Source organism: Lytechinus pictus, chromosome 3, assembly GCF_037042905.1.
Source record: "Lytechinus pictus isolate F3 Inbred chromosome 3, Lp3.0, whole genome shotgun sequence".
Lineage (NCBI taxonomy): Eukaryota > Metazoa > Echinodermata > Echinoidea > Temnopleuroida > Toxopneustidae > Lytechinus > Lytechinus pictus.
The window spans coordinates 47,080,403-47,098,604 of NC_087247.1; the positions used below are offsets into that span (position 1 = coordinate 47,080,403).

General features: G+C 36.1%; 1 protein-coding gene across 6 annotated transcripts in view; it reads left to right on the plus strand.

Moving 5' to 3' along the window:
- The first annotated feature begins 290 nt into the window (after window positions 1-290).
- The window catches only part of LOC129257125 (uncharacterized), a 33,612-nt gene continuing 15,700 nt past the window's right edge, over window positions 291-18,202 (plus strand). For 3 of the 6 annotated variants that reach the window (XR_010293098.1, XR_010293100.1, XM_064097206.1), the window contains exon 1: window positions 15,272-15,319. The gene's annotated coding sequence lies outside the window, so the exon portion shown is untranslated. Of the gene's footprint in view, window positions 789-15,271; window positions 15,320-18,202 lie in introns of those variants that run through there. The other 3 variants (XR_010293097.1, XM_054895381.2, XR_010293099.1) reach the window with 2 other exon arrangements.

An 18,202-nucleotide genomic window follows, 5' to 3' on the forward strand; every position in this document is an offset into this window, starting at 1 on the left:
TAAGAAACACTGGGATTAGCATAAAATCACCCATTTTGATAATTGCTCTCGCGTCTAAACATTAAGAAGTATTGTAGGCTTATAGCTTTAAAAGAAATACCATACTACATTATTTTCACATACTTGGTTCGATGATTAGATCATGTGATTACACATGTTTCGATATTCTGAGAAATTACGTGTGATGTTTAAAAAGCATCCTCTGTCAATTCGTTTTGACATGGCAGCTATGTACACAGTAGGGTGCTTCGCATTATGCACGCAGGCGCACTGTTCAACGAAAAATTGGCGTTCATTCCGAATCATACTACATCGGTGTGTGTTCGCAGTATTTGCATCGTTGGTTCAATGCAGACGGCAACCCAGACGGCAGCGCACGGAACGAAAGCGAACAGAAGGGGAATATAGGAAAATATATCCCGCTCAATACATTCTGGAAGAAACATTCTCTTGACGTCAGTTCACTGTGTGATTTTTTTAAAGGTGACGGAAACGTTCGAAAATGTCAAACTTAAATGTTTGGAATGCTAATACGAAATGAAACACACACGTACTGCATTTTTCACCTATTTCTAAATTTTTCATTTGAAAGGTTTAGTCGACACAACTAGTGGGCTTTCGTTTTTCAAATGGGAATATAGTGGCGCCCTGCCAATCGAAACAAAGATGTGATTGGACCGAGGAGTCTTGTGTTGCATAATTTTGCCCAAGGGAATTTAAATACGGACGTGTGACCGGCCTGAGCTACCATCTATCTACTAATTCCCCTTGAACAGCTTTTCAATCAAGTGAGTACGAATGTTAATGTTAATTGTTTTACTGACTGCATATGTTTAACGAAGGTCGACTGTGTGTTGATGGGTCGTGCCGTTACTAATGCGCTTTGTTTACACGAACTGAAAAGCGATACCGCTCGGCTGGGGATGCTCGTATCATTCGAGGGGCTGAGGCATCCCTTTTCATTTGTCTTTCTCTCGTTGTCATTTTCATATCGCGCAGACAGATGACATTGCAGACTGACAGGCGAGTTAAGAAAGCATAGTAATGTAAATACACCGTGTAGGCTATCGCATGCCTATGTTTGAGGCCGAGGTGATGACAATGCCATTATGGGAGTTGTGTGTACTGAATATGTGTTGTTTAATAAATGGCAACGTATATGCCAGAAGAGCCTATGAAGCATGAGTTAAAACAGAACATCTCATGCATGCATTATACCTTTGCCTGTCAGTATAGTATATGCCTATACTTTATACAGGACCAGCAACATAGTAAGTTGTATATGGTAAATGTAAGCAAAGGGAAATCTTAAAATTATTTCAAGATATTACGTAGGCCTATATTTTTAATGATTTTAATAGGCATACAAAGATACTGTTGCTATGCGATATTGATAGCGACCGATGCAACGTGGATCTGATATGAAATGATCCTTGCTTGATCTGAGGTGGGTTTGAAACATTGAATACGGAATTTCATGCGCTTCCAAAGGAACATAATTGAATTGTCACCATGTATTTTAAGTAACAAACAATGAGTGATGATTTTTACACAGTGATCTTTAATTAGTCAATCTTCATGTGGATTTCCATCCTCTGAATAACTTCTGTACAAAATGCCAAACTATCGATTGCGGATAAAATCTTTCACACTAACGCATGATACTTAATGATCCATGTCGTCATCCATTCGTCCATTATCTGATTATACCACATTATGTACGCCGTAGGCTCTATCACTATTCTTCTGTTATCCCATTAAACACATATGCTTTCACAGCACAGGAGACCAAAGCGGGACCAAAGTTCTTCTTTTAAGCAGTCATTTGTTATACATTACTTATTGACGAAAGCGCAATGCAATCGGGGACCTATTTATTCTTTGTGCTCTTTTCTGCTTGGATTAATGTCTGATTATGGTGTATCGAGGATCTTTGGATGCATACCATTGTTATGATGCAACACAATAATGATACTGTTATGGGCATTAATGTAGGTGAAGTGAGGGGGGGGGGTGGTAATCAATATAAATGAAAATTTAGAGGCTTAATAGACAAAGAAAATCTCAATCATTGGTATTCATAGACCTCCCGCCATGTATCAATCGCGAAGCCAAATGAATGATTTGAATGCATTATCATAGTGAATCTTCTTTTCAGCCGTTATGTACGCTTGCCCTTTCTTCCATTCATTATATCATAATGGAGTAAAAACCCGGTTAAAGCATTAAAGGGTTCCAAAAACTGTGATATTCATCAATCCAGGTGGAATGTCTTATTATTTTGCTCCACAACAGAAGTTGAATGTTATTTTCCATTTATTACTTCAATGGGTATATTCATTGACATTTTAATATTTCCATTACATTAGCCTCAACCAAAGTGAGTCCGCTCTCTCTCTCTCCCCTCTCTCAGATGTTGTTTTATTTTTTTGTGGTATACAAATCGAATGGAACAACAATACGAGTCTCGAATTGAAATTTTAAAAATCGATCTGATTCTCTTGTGTTCTAGAATCCCTCCCTCTCAATTCAGGCTTTCACTACAATGTCTACAACCAGATATATTCAATTCACACCTGTCACGTACGATCCCTATACAATTCGTCTACTATTACACACATGAGTTACTTTTCATGATGGATTAAATTGACCAGTTTCGAGTCTATTCGTCAACACGAAATTCCTCTGTAATTGTAACTCTCCCCTCTGAGTATTAATATAAGTAGTCTGCGTTCGATTGATGGAGACTCATTTTAGCTCATGTCAGTCAAAGTGAAGTTTAATTCGTGGGTCAGATTACTACAAAAAAAATCACCCTAACATCACTCAGTGAAATGAAGCATACCATGCCCAAGTGAATTATTAATCGGTGGTTTGAAATGTACATAGAGTGTGGCTGGGTTATATCATGGGCCCTATATAGGGTCCATGGTTATATCAATGGGCGGGGCGGGGCAGACAAACACGAGTAACTGCATTACTAATCCAGACTTTGCTGCTACTTTCGAGTGTCGGCCTTTCAACGCCATATTCGCGATGACCCCGTTTTAAGGTCACTCCATAGTCCCAGATAAAAAGAAGGGGGTTGGCATACTGTATAGAGAAATAGCCTCTATGATTGGTGAATATACATGTATGCAGATGCTAATATTTAATTATTCACATCTTGATATAAAACTTCTTACTTTCTTTTATGATTGGCTTCTAGACTTACACTGACATACATTTCGCCAATTATTAATGGCCCTGATAATTATTTTTCTTTGGTGTGACCGACCTTAAATTGCACGACAGGGGTAGAAAATTACCAGAATGAAGTTTGCCAGCATTTATACGCAATGGTACTCTGAGCGATCCCCTTTCGATTTATAGTCTTATGACCTTCACACCCAGACCAAACCGACTGAGACTTTAATCGAATTTTGAAATGATACGTTTGTGTATTCAGATCTCTTGTTGTGACTGAGGTATGATGAACGTTTTAAGCAAACTAATTTAGAGTACATGACGATCCAATTTACCGTGAACTTAATGCATCCAAGCCTGTAATTTCATACATCCTTGCATCCTTCGGCAAAGCAATATAAGGCTCTATGTTACCAATTTAGGAGTAAATTGGGGGTATTAATCACCTTCCTATGCCTTTGTGTGTCTCACTCTCAGACCAGTGAGCGATGATTGTTAGGATTTACATCATCAATAGTACATCGATGCGTTATGTTTTGTTACATTTCTCGGCTTATATCGCCATCAACCAAAAGCTTCCATTTCGCAATTTAGCGTAAAAACCCAGAAAACACATTCTGCAGATAGATATTCAAGCATTCATTGGAGATAAAACATTTTCTATCTTTTCTAGGCCTGTTTATGATCACGTACGACCAAAAGCATGACTGACCATATAATTTGTTTTACAGTATGTTTTTCTAGCATTGCATGCACTGTGAAGACCCTAAATCACAATCATGATCATCAACGGAAAGCATAGTTTAACTGCATGGATATTAATATGGCTTTGTTGTCATAATCATGTCTCCAATGTCCGGTTTTGGGTACGTTACAATGTGTTTTTTTTTATACATGAATAACATTATTAACAGGAAGCAAAATATTATGTAAAAACCCTATCCATTTCTGATTTATTGCACCATTGTTGATTTTGGATCTTCATCTACATGTAGGTGATGAGCCTATATAGCCTATCGTAGAAGGACATGCAATTTCTTGTTTCATCAGACAATACAAAACAACACCCACTATAAATAATGATGAGACCGTATATTCCTTTCATTCTTTCAATTTAGCTTCCTCGTTCTTTTTTCCTCGAACCACCCATGGGTGACTATTTTGAGTTTGTTTGTGGCATAATATGACGTTTTCCTTTATCTTCATTTGCTTCTTTTTCAAAAACACTTGGTTTGGGTCTATTATACTTCAATGATAAAGAGAAAAAATAGAGAGAGAAAGAGAGAGTGAGAGAGAAAGTTAGGCCTTATTCGTGGATGCACAAATAGGGACATACAGAAAAAAGCATTCCTTTCCAAATTTGAAGATCGAGTGGGAATTCACTGCAAAGATACACACTAAAAAATTTGAACCATAGCGGTTGGTACATTAGCCAATAGCAGTGCTGATAAGTGCAATAATTATGCTCATTATTTTGAGCACTCTTTAGGGTGCAGAAATGAACCATGTAATAGGGCGATTCCATACGTGTCGTACGGGACATTTTGTCAACAATTTCTAGTTTCCTAGCCGAATGCTTGAGCAGTAAAATGTACTTTTTTGTCAATGATAAAGCTATAGTGGGTAGTCATGTGAAAAATTAATAACCAACACAAAAAAAATGATTTTGGGTAAATTATAGGTGAAAATGTTGTGTGTCGTACGGGACGCAGAAATGTCCCGTACGACACGCAATTTTTAAGCTCTAATTCACCTATGAACAACATGTTTTTGTTGGTTGTCAGTTTTTTGCATGTCTACCCAGTAGTACTTTAATATTACCACAAAGCAAATTGAAGTTCTTCGTTCGTTTGGACAGCAGGTTGAAAAATGTTGTAAAAAATTGCTGATTTTTCTAACATTGAATCGCCCGGCAATAAAGGTTCGAATTTGAACAATTTTAATGTCAAGTATTATGCACTTTTGAAATGCAAACGAGAATTTCTAGGTGCAAATAGTGATGAAAAGGTACATTTTTTGCTTTTTTTAAAGTTAAGATAATCCCACAGAATGGATTTCTGTTTGTTCCTGGCAGCTGTGATTTAACTATGATTCTTAAGAGTTTGTCACGACCGGGAAGACGATCATCTTCAATCGGTTACTGTGCAAATAAAAAACGGGGGGGGGGGGGCTTGTCCCCCACAAATTTCAAATCCATGTTTTTAACACAATGCTAAAGCATACAGTAATAGGGTACATGCCTTTCAAAGTCCAAATTATCATCGAGATAGTTATACGAGATGGCACACTGAATCATGACCGTTTGCATCATAAGCTGTGTAGGGGGGGGGGGGGCGGGCAACCCCTCCACTAGTCTAGATTCTAAACGTCGGTGTACTTGTTATTTCTCTCCCCTTGCTTCATTCTCCCTGCGCGCCATCCCCAGTGATCGTGCTATCCCCTCTTTCACGCCCCTCACCAATGAGGGTCGTGTGATGAGGGTAGGAAATCGTGGGGCTGTTTTCATTTCGGGCGTAGAGGTCGAGGATTGTGTTATTGATCAACTGAAAAGCAGAACAGTCCTGGCAAAGGACTACCCCTCCACCAGAAATTAAAGACAAAAGGGTAATACTACATTGAATTGAAAACCCATTTACCTATTCACAAAAGTATTGCTTTGTACATATTGCAATGAACTTTTAAGGCTTACACTTCAGTGTTAATACATCAGAATATTTTCTTTATCATGTCATATCTTGATGCATGGATGAATAATTTTGATTAAAGTTGAAAATATTTAAACTTTATGAGCAACACTGTATTTTATTAGTAATTTGACATAATGACCGAGTGTACAAAGTAAATGGCAACTGGTAAAAGGTTAGACTTCGTTCACGTAGTCAACCAAGCATTGATGCAGAACGTCATCAGGGCTCATAATTCGCCCATAAAATGAATACCGGTACTTTTTATCGACCAATTCGGTTTGGATGTTTTTTCATGGTAATTTCTAACAGGGGTTTCAAGTATATACAGAACAAATGATAATTAAGTATTGACATAGCAACGCACCTGGCTCATTGCATAACCCGTTAAAAGTGCTTTTATTTTTCTGTGGAAGCCCCTCAGTTATGGCCGCCATAAGTTGTAGTGATCTGAAGTCGGATTCAACTGTACAGGACTATTATCACCTTTGTGTAGAAAGCTTATCATAACTACTAGAGTAATTTATGAAAAATTCAATTGAAGCGACCCCCTCCAAAAATAAGATAGAGAGCAAACTAAATTCGAAATGATGGATATGAACATGAAATAATACATTGGACCATTGATGAGTCCCTACATAGAGTCACTTTGCTGTATTTGAACATTTCGTGAACTCGCCTTCTCCAGCTTCTCTTGTCATGACTTTACCTGCCAATGCCCTTACCTCACTCCTTATACGTTGCACCATTAGTTGGCTTTTTTTTTAATCATACGGAGTTCAATTTCTGTTGATCATGTTGATAAATTTTCTCTTCCCATGCCAGATTTCTTGTCCTTGCCAAATTTCCTTTCCCGAAAGTTCCTGTCCATCCTTTCAATGTTAGTTTCATATGTACTTTTCAAATTCACATTCCATTTTATGGCAGAGTTGAGTTATGACTGTACAGGCCCTGGAACCCAGAACCTATTATCCCAGGAAGCGTATAATAATGTCCTGGAGAGGATTGTGCTGTAACTGATGATGCTCCTCTACCCGTGTAATTTATAGTCCCCTCTTATGTCGTGGTCAATGTCAACGAACATTTTACTGTACATACTCCATGATGGAAAGCTGATGATTTCAAGAATACTATTTTTTGTATAATTTAGTCACAATATATGAATTCTGGCTAATTGCTTATAATATTTGATTTCTCGCTCTTTCTGTCACATCTTCCTGGGCTCGATTCACGATTCCAAGAGTACGAGAAGCTATGGATGAATATGTTATCTTCTGGAAGTTCCAGACTCGGGTTTTTAGTGATGATCTCTTCTGGCTATGTATTTTTTTTAATAGGAAATTGTCCGTCCTGGGAATGAGTTTGTCACTGATGGTAATACAAATTAAGTTTTTTTTTATTGTAGATAATTCATGTCCATGCAAACTATGCAAATACATTTCACATCAATGAAGTTGAAGAAATGTATATCCCACAGTGCTTTCCAATTTGATTTTTTATCAATAGAAGATGAAGTAGTTCTTATCTAGACCCTGTGATACAACACACTGTTTGCAGTGAATAGTCTAATTAGTGGTGGCATTATGAAGATGAAAAATGCATGAAAATCCATATTTCATTGTTTTAAATAGACATGAAATTAAATACACCAAAAATTTGCTTTGCCTAATTAATCGTGGGCCCGGCAGCAGCTGTGCAGCGCCAGATCAACATCATATGCCCACAACAATATCATTGCTGTCCATAAAAAGTAACATCGGCCCAAGTACTGAGCCTTCCAGCACCCCTTACAGAATAATGGTTAGTGGTGGAGATGTTCCATCGACAAACTGAGATCTGTCACATAATGAAAGCATTGATCCAACCATCCTGCCGCATATACTGTACATATTCCAACTCGTGTGATACATTGTCAAGGACAGAAACGCACCTGTGTTAGATTGTTTGTAGATATTGTTATGATCCAATTTTTGATGGACTCCATAAGCTACATGAAGTAGTAGTTCTTTCCTGAATCACAGCCGATTTTGGTTGATGGAATTAACTACTTCCGACAATATGTAAATATACAAGGGGGGGGGGGGGGTTCGCGACCTCATGCACACTTTCCAACATACGTACATGTCCTTTTCATTGTATCCCAGAAATTATGAAATGAAATAAATCTCTCGTTGAATTTCTTCTCTTTTATCTAATACACAAAACTAACATGCCTGTTCATTACCAGCAACCGTGGTATATCAGTCAAAATGCCAAAAGTACTATTTATTTCAAGATTATTGCAAATGGAACGAATTATATCGTATTTTTTTCCAAGCAGGGTCTTTGCCACACCCACATTATTGTATTATTATTATTATGTTGTTGTTGTTGTTAATACTCGTATCTTCTTGTAGTTTCAACATTTCATTAATTTGCCTTCATTTTTCTATTGTAATTTAAATAACCTTGAAATTAAATCATATAATCACTTATCGATATCATTAAAATCTGCCGTTTTGGAGTGGATGTGCTCTATTTTGTTTCTAGGTCGAATTCATTCCTCAGTTTTGCAAGAATTGAAAGAGGACGGGCAAAGATCGGAAATGTCTATCCCTCGAGTTCCCATCTCGTGGGGAAGAACTCGAGATATAATCTTGTGGGTGGTGTGAAAAATACAACTGTCATAATCATTGATATGCCCTATTACTCTGAAGAATAATGGCCGAACCCGGAGCAATGTTGAAAGTAATGTTGAAACCATATGCCAGAACAGGCTCTTCTCCCTTAACAATTTTTCCTCAAAGATTTTTATCAGTAATTCATATATAGGAAGAATTTTACTTTCTGTAAACCTTTTCACATTACACTTGGGTTGGCGTGGCTCGATGTGGATGACGTCCTTTTTAGATAAAAAAATAATCATAGACGACGTTATTATTTGTAATTAAGGATACATTTTATTGTATTACATTTACTTACAATTTTTTGCCAGATACAGTACAGGCAAGTTTAATATTTAGGCGTGTTTACCCCACACCGTCCCAGTTCTGAATTATTTGAAAACCAGAAACATGGGTTAACTTAGCAGTCTGTATTGTATTCTTATGAGATGTCCGCGAACTTGTGACGGTCTCATGGAACTCGCCCTTGCTATATATAGGAAGCTCGTGTTTTTTTGTTTTTTTTGGAGGGGGTGGTTCACTTTGTAAAAAATCGTTCTCGTTGAAAAAAAGGAACGCTCAACACTAGATATAGAATGTGTAGTAATTTGTCTCATCGAAATATTTTCAAGCAAAAAAAAAAAAGAAAAATACTTAAACTGGCGAAATTTCCCTATTGTTTGGTATTTGGGTCCCACACACATTCCGAATAGTCTGTCCAGCCCTGGGTTTAGGCCATGATTTAGGCCTATCCGTGGAAACCGATGAAGCGGAACGGCGGATACTATCCGTATACTATCTCTCACAAACCATCCAATCAGGAGGGTACGAAACAGATATTTGTCCTTTAGTATGAATATAAAAGAGGCCGATTGGTTTTGGAAAACTGGGTCAGTGAGATATGAATATCATCATCTCCAAGGTTGGCGGGTCTAGTAAATCCATTTGGTGATAAAGTCTTCTGTCAAACTTGACAATCCATGATCGTTTGTTAACCCTCAACTCCTCAATGTACTACAGGCATGGCATATGGAGCACCAAGCTCCCGTGTTCAATTTCTTTTATATTTACATCTTATCCTCCTTATTTAAAATTATCATGACAATGATGATGTTATACAAAATCTAACAAAGATATCACAGGATACCTAGATAATTGTTATGACTTGATACCCGGTAGACCGACATACAGCCCCGTGTCTTAATACCGCAGCGTCACTCGTCTCGTGGTTTTGGTGTGCCTGACGCTCTCCCTTTATAAGGAGGTTGTGGCTTCGAATCACATAAAATTTACTATTTCTAAACTACCACAATGTAATAAAACACTATAAACAAGAAGAGGGATAGTTTTAAATTCGAATATTCTAATTTGATCCTCAAATACCTCAGTTAACATGAAATTTCATCATCGTGTGTTGATATTTCTCCAGGGTCTATAACATACAGTAGACGATTTTTTTTTTAAATTTCTATCAAACTGTAAAATAAATACAAGTTTAACATTATCTATATTATTATCAATATTTGATTAATATTCAAATTTTCAATAAAAAAGGGAGTGTTCTGAACCATGCTGTTAGGTCGGGATATTGTTTGTGTGTGTGTGTGCCTAATATGGGTGACATAACCGTTCAGACAATCAGGTCCTATGCTCTGTCCATGTACTTGATAGAATTATAATATGACTTTTGCCGATGGGGCAACGAAGAATGAGACAGAACTGAAATTTAGAAGTTGAGGAGTATTGAAAGGGACTATCGGGGCAAAAGTCTTCACGCAAATGTAATGCGTACATGGAGCAGGGAGTTGGGGGTGGATGGAGTGAACGCTGGTCTGTATCATCTTCATCCTCGCATCACATTTTGGAAACATGGAGATGATGAGCACTTGATATTTTAAATCCCTACATCCCCACGTTTCCGTGGCCTCTTCCCCTCTCCCTGATCCTACTTCATCCTAAATGTAAATCGTTTCATCCTTACACAAGCACAGAAACAAATCTCTATTCGACTCCTTCTTCAAGTGATACCTTGACAGCCTCTTCTCCATCATAAACTCCTTCCATATTTTTGAAAAATGGTGGTAAGGTCAAGAGTTGACACTACGGTTATTCCTCGAAGCCATTTGGAGAATTTTAAATGTCTGCTTTTGTTTTTCTTTCTTACGAGGGCTGGAACTTGACTCAAGTGCAGTTTCTGACACTACAAGTTCACCACATAATTTTAAGAAGGATAAATGAGCCTTCGCTTGAGGTTTTTATTTCCACGCAGTAATGATATATTTCATATGGGTTGTATATCTTTGCAAACTAATGTCAAACATATTAAGTTTATTTGTTTTGTTTTTTCAATTTTGTTGTAGATAATGATGATCAAGTATGATTGACTGTTAACATATTATACTGTCATTGTAAGTGAATGAAGAAGTAAATGACATTTAAGATAAGTTAGTTCTTATAAAATCGAATTAAGCTATTCCATCTGAATCTTTCTTGTATGATTTGAACATTCAATAAAATTGAATCAAATCAATATAAACGAATTAGAATTGAGCATTGGTCATTATTCATGTTATTACTACAACATTACAAGTGAATACCAACTGCGGCCTTTTTAACTTCTTTAAAAATAATATATTAAGATAACTGGTCTGAAAAAGAGTATCCATGAAAATAGTGAGTATAGCCTTTGGTTTCATATTTTGGTTCAAAGGGCGAGGTTGTGCTGGAGCATGAGATTACTGTATCCGATTACAATTTGTAGATTTATTGTAACCAAAATGTACAAGCCAACAGAAAGTAAGTTTAAAGGTGTTCTAAAGATTGACAATACTTAATTTGAACAAATAAATGGCCTTTTCATACGTGAATCTTGAATCACCATTGAAATGATTGCAATTCCCGCCCTTTCACACGGTAAAAAAAACGTATCGGGTAATTTGAATGATGATTCCAGTGAAAAATAAGGCTAATGACGATTTTTTTTGCACATGTGAAACCAAACAAGAATCACAAATGCTTATCACAATTACGAATTACGAATTTTCTGTGTGATTTAAAGGTCTGATGATTCTAAAGACAAATTGCAATCATCATTACATTGATGATTCAAGATTCATGTGTGAAAAGGTCCTTCGTCTTTTGTATCATCGGACCTTTCACATGGAAAATTCGTACCGTAATTTGAGTGAAACTTGGAATTCACATCCGGAGTAGAATTCGAACTCGTGATTGTGATTAGCGTTCGTGATTCTATAGTTTGGATTCACATGTGCTAAAAATTCGTCATTAGCCTTATTTTTTAATGGAATCATTCAAATTACTATTTGTTTTACTGTGTGAAAGGGCGGAAAGTAAAATCAGACAAAACACTAATAATTTCCATGATTTTGATTGGCTGAGAGGCACTTTTACTATGGTAACTGTCGGATAAAATGGGACTTGCCGGAAAAAAACCCGTCCAAGTCCTTTCATGAAACGCTCCCCTGGTCTGATGTCCATGATGTCGGTTAAGGTTGCGCCTGTTATGCCGAGGTACCGGTGTGGTTATAATTGTCATAAATCTTAATATAATTACATCACTTTCTTCTTTTTTTTTTTAATTCCCTCTTTACATTACCAAAGGTATTCGTAAATCAAAGTATTGTGACCACACCCTGCGCTGCACTCTTTTAGGTTACAATTATTTTATTGCGCTATCTTCAGATAAAAAGTTCTAAACCTGAGGTATAATGAAATAGATATTAGGCGGGGTTTTACAACGAATAACGTTGATAACGCGAAATATTTTATGAAACGAATTTCAAGATTGTTCAAATTATTACAACCAGTCGGGTAGATCTATCCACTCGTCCTTTCTAGTAGCGACGACCTTGCAAGTTCCAAATTATGTCATATATCATGAGTATATGGGTATTGTGTTATGATTTTTTTTTAGTTTGACCACGGGGCTCTATGGTTTCATCAAATTCTATCCAATGAATTGTTAGTGATATCACCAACGATTCCCTTCTCTTTTAAAGCCCATGGTTTGCCAGTTTAGCTAAACATGGACCATGTTCTAGGAGAGAGAGCTATTTGTCACACAGTCATTTTCAATAAGATGAATTGCTTCACCTCTGAGGTGTAGACATAGTGGGTATTATGTTCCCCTTTTAATGTCTTGCTATTCCCGCACAGAATATACAAGGTAAAGTTTACTCTCGTTGATTTAAGCTAAACAAGTAAAGATTTAATTTGTCATTATTGCAGCCATGGTATCCAACCAAACCCTTGATAGCGCCCCACAGGTGAGAGGTATTATCAGGCAGGTCTACGGCACGTATTTGAACCGGTGTACATGACCTGGCCGGGAGTATTAACCTGAAACAGGATCGGAGGGGTAACAGAAACCCGAACCTTTCTCATAACACCTTTAGGACAAGCATTGAAGGTCATGGGCAGGTCTAGATTTTAATAGGCATTTCCCCCTGGTAACCCCAGTCTCACAGACTACACCAGCGGTTGGTACCTTGATTTGTAGTGGCCATCTCTGGGCTCTCGATACATATACTTATAGCATTTCTTTGAGTGCTCCTAGAATCCATAGGCACTGTCATTTCAGGAGCAACAATCTACAGACAGTAGAGCGATTCTCTGTGTAAACATGAATCTAACAGTGTATTGCTATTTTTTTAGTATCCTCAAGTCAAGCCTTTATTTAGTTTGGTGGTTGTTGGATTCCCAAATTGATTTTTCTTAAAACAAAGTTTGGTGCATGACCTTAATTTTGGGATGATGTGTCCAATATAATGCACTGTAGATTATGTTTTAACTTTATTGGTAGGATTACGATTAACAACATTGTCTTTTTTCGCTGTTCTGCATAAAACGTAAGGGTACATCTAAGCATGTAGGCATAAAATAAACCTGTTAAAAGGAATAAATCTTGTCCATTGTAAAAATGAATATCAATGAACAAACGGCAAATATGAACAAATTAACAAGAATTGACTGAGTAGATCACAGAAAATTGTAAATGAAACCTTAATAATTTTATTTTTTTAGATTAGAAATGAGTAAGTATGTTATGATTATTAATCACAATATAAAAAAGCCTCATCGCAATTCGCCAAAAGATGCTTAACTGCCCATTCACAGTTTCACTGTCGATATGTGACCCGGGGTGTGACAGAAGTGTATCGGTCAACATCCGATTATGATGACGTCATTGCCCGGATATACTCGAGATTCAAGATGAATTTTCCTCTTGTGGCTTGGATATTGGGCGGATGGATGTAGTGTTCTTATTTCAATTTTAATTGGAATATTGTCTGAATTGTGTTATTGATAGAAAAGATGATGGTGTTTAATCGTTTGCTGATAAAATACTATCTGTATTTCCGCGTATGCTAATGCTCAGTTGCACACTGAGCACACATCAATTTACGTTTTCTTCAATAACTTCCACCATCGTTCACAAATGAAATATTCTTAATGATCTTATACGTAAGTGTGAATACTTTACAGATTTTCAGAGCATCTATATAAAGCTCGGATATGAAATCTTTGGAAAAGGATCATTCTGAAATACGTTTAAATTATCACAGACTGGGAATGGGGATGGGGAGATGTAATTCTTCTTTCAAATTCAAATTAAAAATTCAAATGCGAGTTTATTTCCAACAAAAAATATATCACAAAATCATTCTATATAATAATTACATTTCAGTAATATAACTGAAAATTAAAAAAATATAAGAAATTCACAAACATTAAATATTTTCATAAACAATTATATAATGCATAATTAGAAATATCTGAGTATATGTGGAAACTTATCTGTATGTTGTTTCCTTCATATAGGGATAAACCAGTCTTGTTGGTAATAGTTTCTCTTTGCTTTTTCATTCCCTATGAACATGATGAATGTAATAGAAAACGAATGTTTATTTACTTGTCGCAAATAGCAGCAAAAATATGATTTCCGCAAATACTCGTGATCATATTAAATTATCTACCAGTTTCATTCTAAATGCAATAATTTTAAGAGCATGCATGATTCATAGATAATAAGTTTTCATACACGTAAATCATTTACAATATATTGGACCGCACCCAACTTGCATGGCAAATTGAACTTCAAATTTATGGTTTGGTTTGCGTGATGCAACATGGTTAAGATTAAAACGAAAGCGAGATTCTGACAATGTGGCCGTCTAATCTAAAGAATTCATTTTAAAGACGTAACCTATTTCCAAGTTGTAACATTGCATATTCTGTGATTTTGACAGAAAAGGAAACATGAAATATTAAAAAGTACACATGATATGTATACATGATTGATTGAATTAACATGAATGAATATGGACATTTTAGTCAATGACTAATTAGATAAAAGGGCAAGTAAATTAAGGGATAAGTGAATGAATGAATGAATGAATAAATAAAATTAGAGGGGGCAATACGACCAAAAGGTTATAACTGTACAACATTATAGACATGATAGAGTAATACGAGCTGGAAATCTCTTTTTGATAGTCTTTGTCTCCCCTTTTTCCTTTCCCTCCCCTACTTGAAAAAAAATCACAGGGGGCGGTCTCCTCCTGCCAGGCATTATCTATGTATGGCTCTGTCCCCTGTTCCTCTGTATAGCTCCTCCTCTGTCCATATCTATACTTCATAAATGAATTCTCCCCAAAATATATGTTGGTAGCTTTGCACTTCTCTAATTGAATCATCTCTGTACGAACACCCTTTCTGTTTCTTTTCTTTTATTTCCAGGCGCGAATCTGAACTTCTTTGCTTGCTGCAGGGGAAGAATGTTCACGAGTTAGTCTTTCGGTGACACGATATTCACACCCTCTGTACATTACCAGGGTGACCAAAACATGCTAAACCCGGGATAGTTTGATCACAGCACCGTCGAAATTAAATTGTTTTCACCTATCCCGATGTATGCAAAGTTTTAAGGGCACTTTTTTTTTCTTTGCGAAATGCATTCTGGTTGAGAGGGGGTTCAAGTATTTGTGGAGCACTCGAACTACTTCCCACACCCTAATTACCACCAAGGTTTGTGAGCTCCCCTTATAACTCAGGTGATAATTGCTATACCTTGACAAGCGTACTCACCACCAGAACACCTATACATGGATATTTTTCAAGGGGCAATATAGAAATGGATATCCTGTACGGTTATGATTACTCGACCTACTTCTCACATGTATTATATATTACATACTAGTAATATAATATCATATTTATGTTATATTATATAATATATAAAATCATATTTATATATTATATTTATACATTATATCATATGATATAATATTTTAGGATAGAGCCTCTCCAACTTATTTATTTATTTTCTATATTCACATAATAGGACATCGATGTAAGCACTCTGAACAAAATTGATAGACTCATATAGGATCCAAATAAATTTCATATTTGTTCTTATTCATTTTGTTTTGGTTAAAATGTTCTATTCACTTCGGCGATTATGGTAATTTCCCTCATCAAAAATTAATGTCTGACTCCCAAAATACCCAACAACGGTGTTTTACTATGACAGAGGTTAACAAGCTAATATGAAATAAAATTTAGAACAATGGAAGATTGGAAGCAATATATAGCAACTAACACCTGACGTTAATTAGATCTAGAAAATATATATAATGGAAATTGAGAACAATAAAGTTATAGAAATTCACACAACAGTATTACGCTCTTCCTTTAACTTACTTTGAATATGCCTCATTTACATTCTACCTTCATGCAAAACCATAAAGAAATTGATTGCTTTGTAATTACACAGCCCTCCAAATGTGGGATTTTCTAAAAATATATTTCTGTATTAAACGAATCTATGATACTCATTTTGTAATATCCGGTTCGTTCGAGATATGATTGTTATTCCATTATTGATTTTTAAAAGTTTCAAACAATGCATTGAAGAATATTTTACACATTTCCGAACATCAAGACTTTGATCAAACGTGATATAAGGACATTACAGAAACATCTTTTAGAAAATTGTTCCATCTATATCATCTTCAAAATCTACCTTGAAATCACTCACAGCTTGAGATTGGGACCACAATCTCTCTTCTGAAAATTTCGGATCACCTTCTTTATTGAGCACACCTTTGGTACAGATGTTTGAAGAGAGAGCAGGGTTTGTCGGAGGGTCACCATTCAATAATTCATAATAAACACTCCCTATTGAGAGGAAGGTTCATGGGAATCAACTTGATTCCACCCAAGGGATATGAATTCCCTTTGAGTGAAATAATGAACCGAATTGGCGAAGAGAAATAAGAATTACGATATTATTCTATAAACGACCTTTTGGTTAAAAGGGAATTGTGGTCATGTTTTGTGGAAAGTATTGTAATTTCCTTGATTTTGAACACGATGCAGAGAGTGATTCTTATTATGAACTTGAATGTTAATCTTTGCTTACTCGTATTTTTTCTTTTGAATGTGAAAATGAAACAATGTATAGTATGATGAAATTCATTTGAATTAACTTTCTTTGGAAACATGATGGTTGTGGAAGTCTAAGCTCGATCTAATTTATATAACTGACTGAATTTAGCTAATTTCTTCTATCAAATAGTAAGGAATATACTTCTATTTTTTTTTCTATTTACTCCCCTCCCCCTTTCTCCTATCACACATCTCATTATTTCCCTCTCCTTGTCGTCATAATTTCCTTTATCTCAAAGCTACGATACCAACATGCTAAAATCAAACTAATCAGAAATATTTTAATCATGGAACTCTTGTTGGAATAGTCACCAGGGAGTGGAGAAAGTCTGCAAAATGTATGCGGGCATGCCAGAATTCGATGACTGGGGTTAAGCGCTTAAAGACGTCGTTCCGATGTATTAAACGCTCTATAAAAGCGGAATATTATTTTCGTAAAACTTTGCTTTTGAGATGTGAACAAAATAAAGCATGACCAATGATGTACTCCTGTGGACCAATCAGCTGATCTGATATGATCAATCCGTATATTTTGTTTGCATGATATTAATGTTCGATCCTCCTCCAAATCAGAGAAAATATTCAAAGGCATGTCAATCCGAGTGTCGCGGCTCATTCTCTTCTTTGTCCTATACAATCGGGTACCGGACTCGTTATACAATATTTGTTAATAGATGTCATTAAGATTTAAATATAGAATTTCTATTTAAATTGTGACACTGTGTTTTTGGCTAAAGAACTTTGACTCGTTAAATGAAATATGTGACACATCGATGGAATCAATCTTGGCGTCTTAAAAACATGCCATCAACCAGTTTAGCATTCTGACACGTCTGGGTGTTTGTTTGCGAGTTTGTAACAATTTTTATTTCAAGGCGTAATGCAGTAGGCGTCAAAATCGTCACTGGTAATTTCATATTTCAATGAAAGGTCATTTTGGCGGGTTAAACAGAATAAAAGGTTTGGAGTCAAGGATTGTGAAGAGTAACTTCTAAGTTGAATGATGGATGGAGTGTGGACTAATCACGACTCATTTCACACCCCCTCCAGGGAAGGTCTGGAAGGTCAATGACCCCTCCCATCAGCTGTCAAAAGTCAAGTTTGGAAGTTTAAGCTGAAGCAAAGAAAGAAAAAGGATATAGAAGCCATTTTCATGAAATTTAGTTTACTGTATTGTCGAATCTTTTAATGCTTATAAGATGAATACCCCGCCATTTTTTT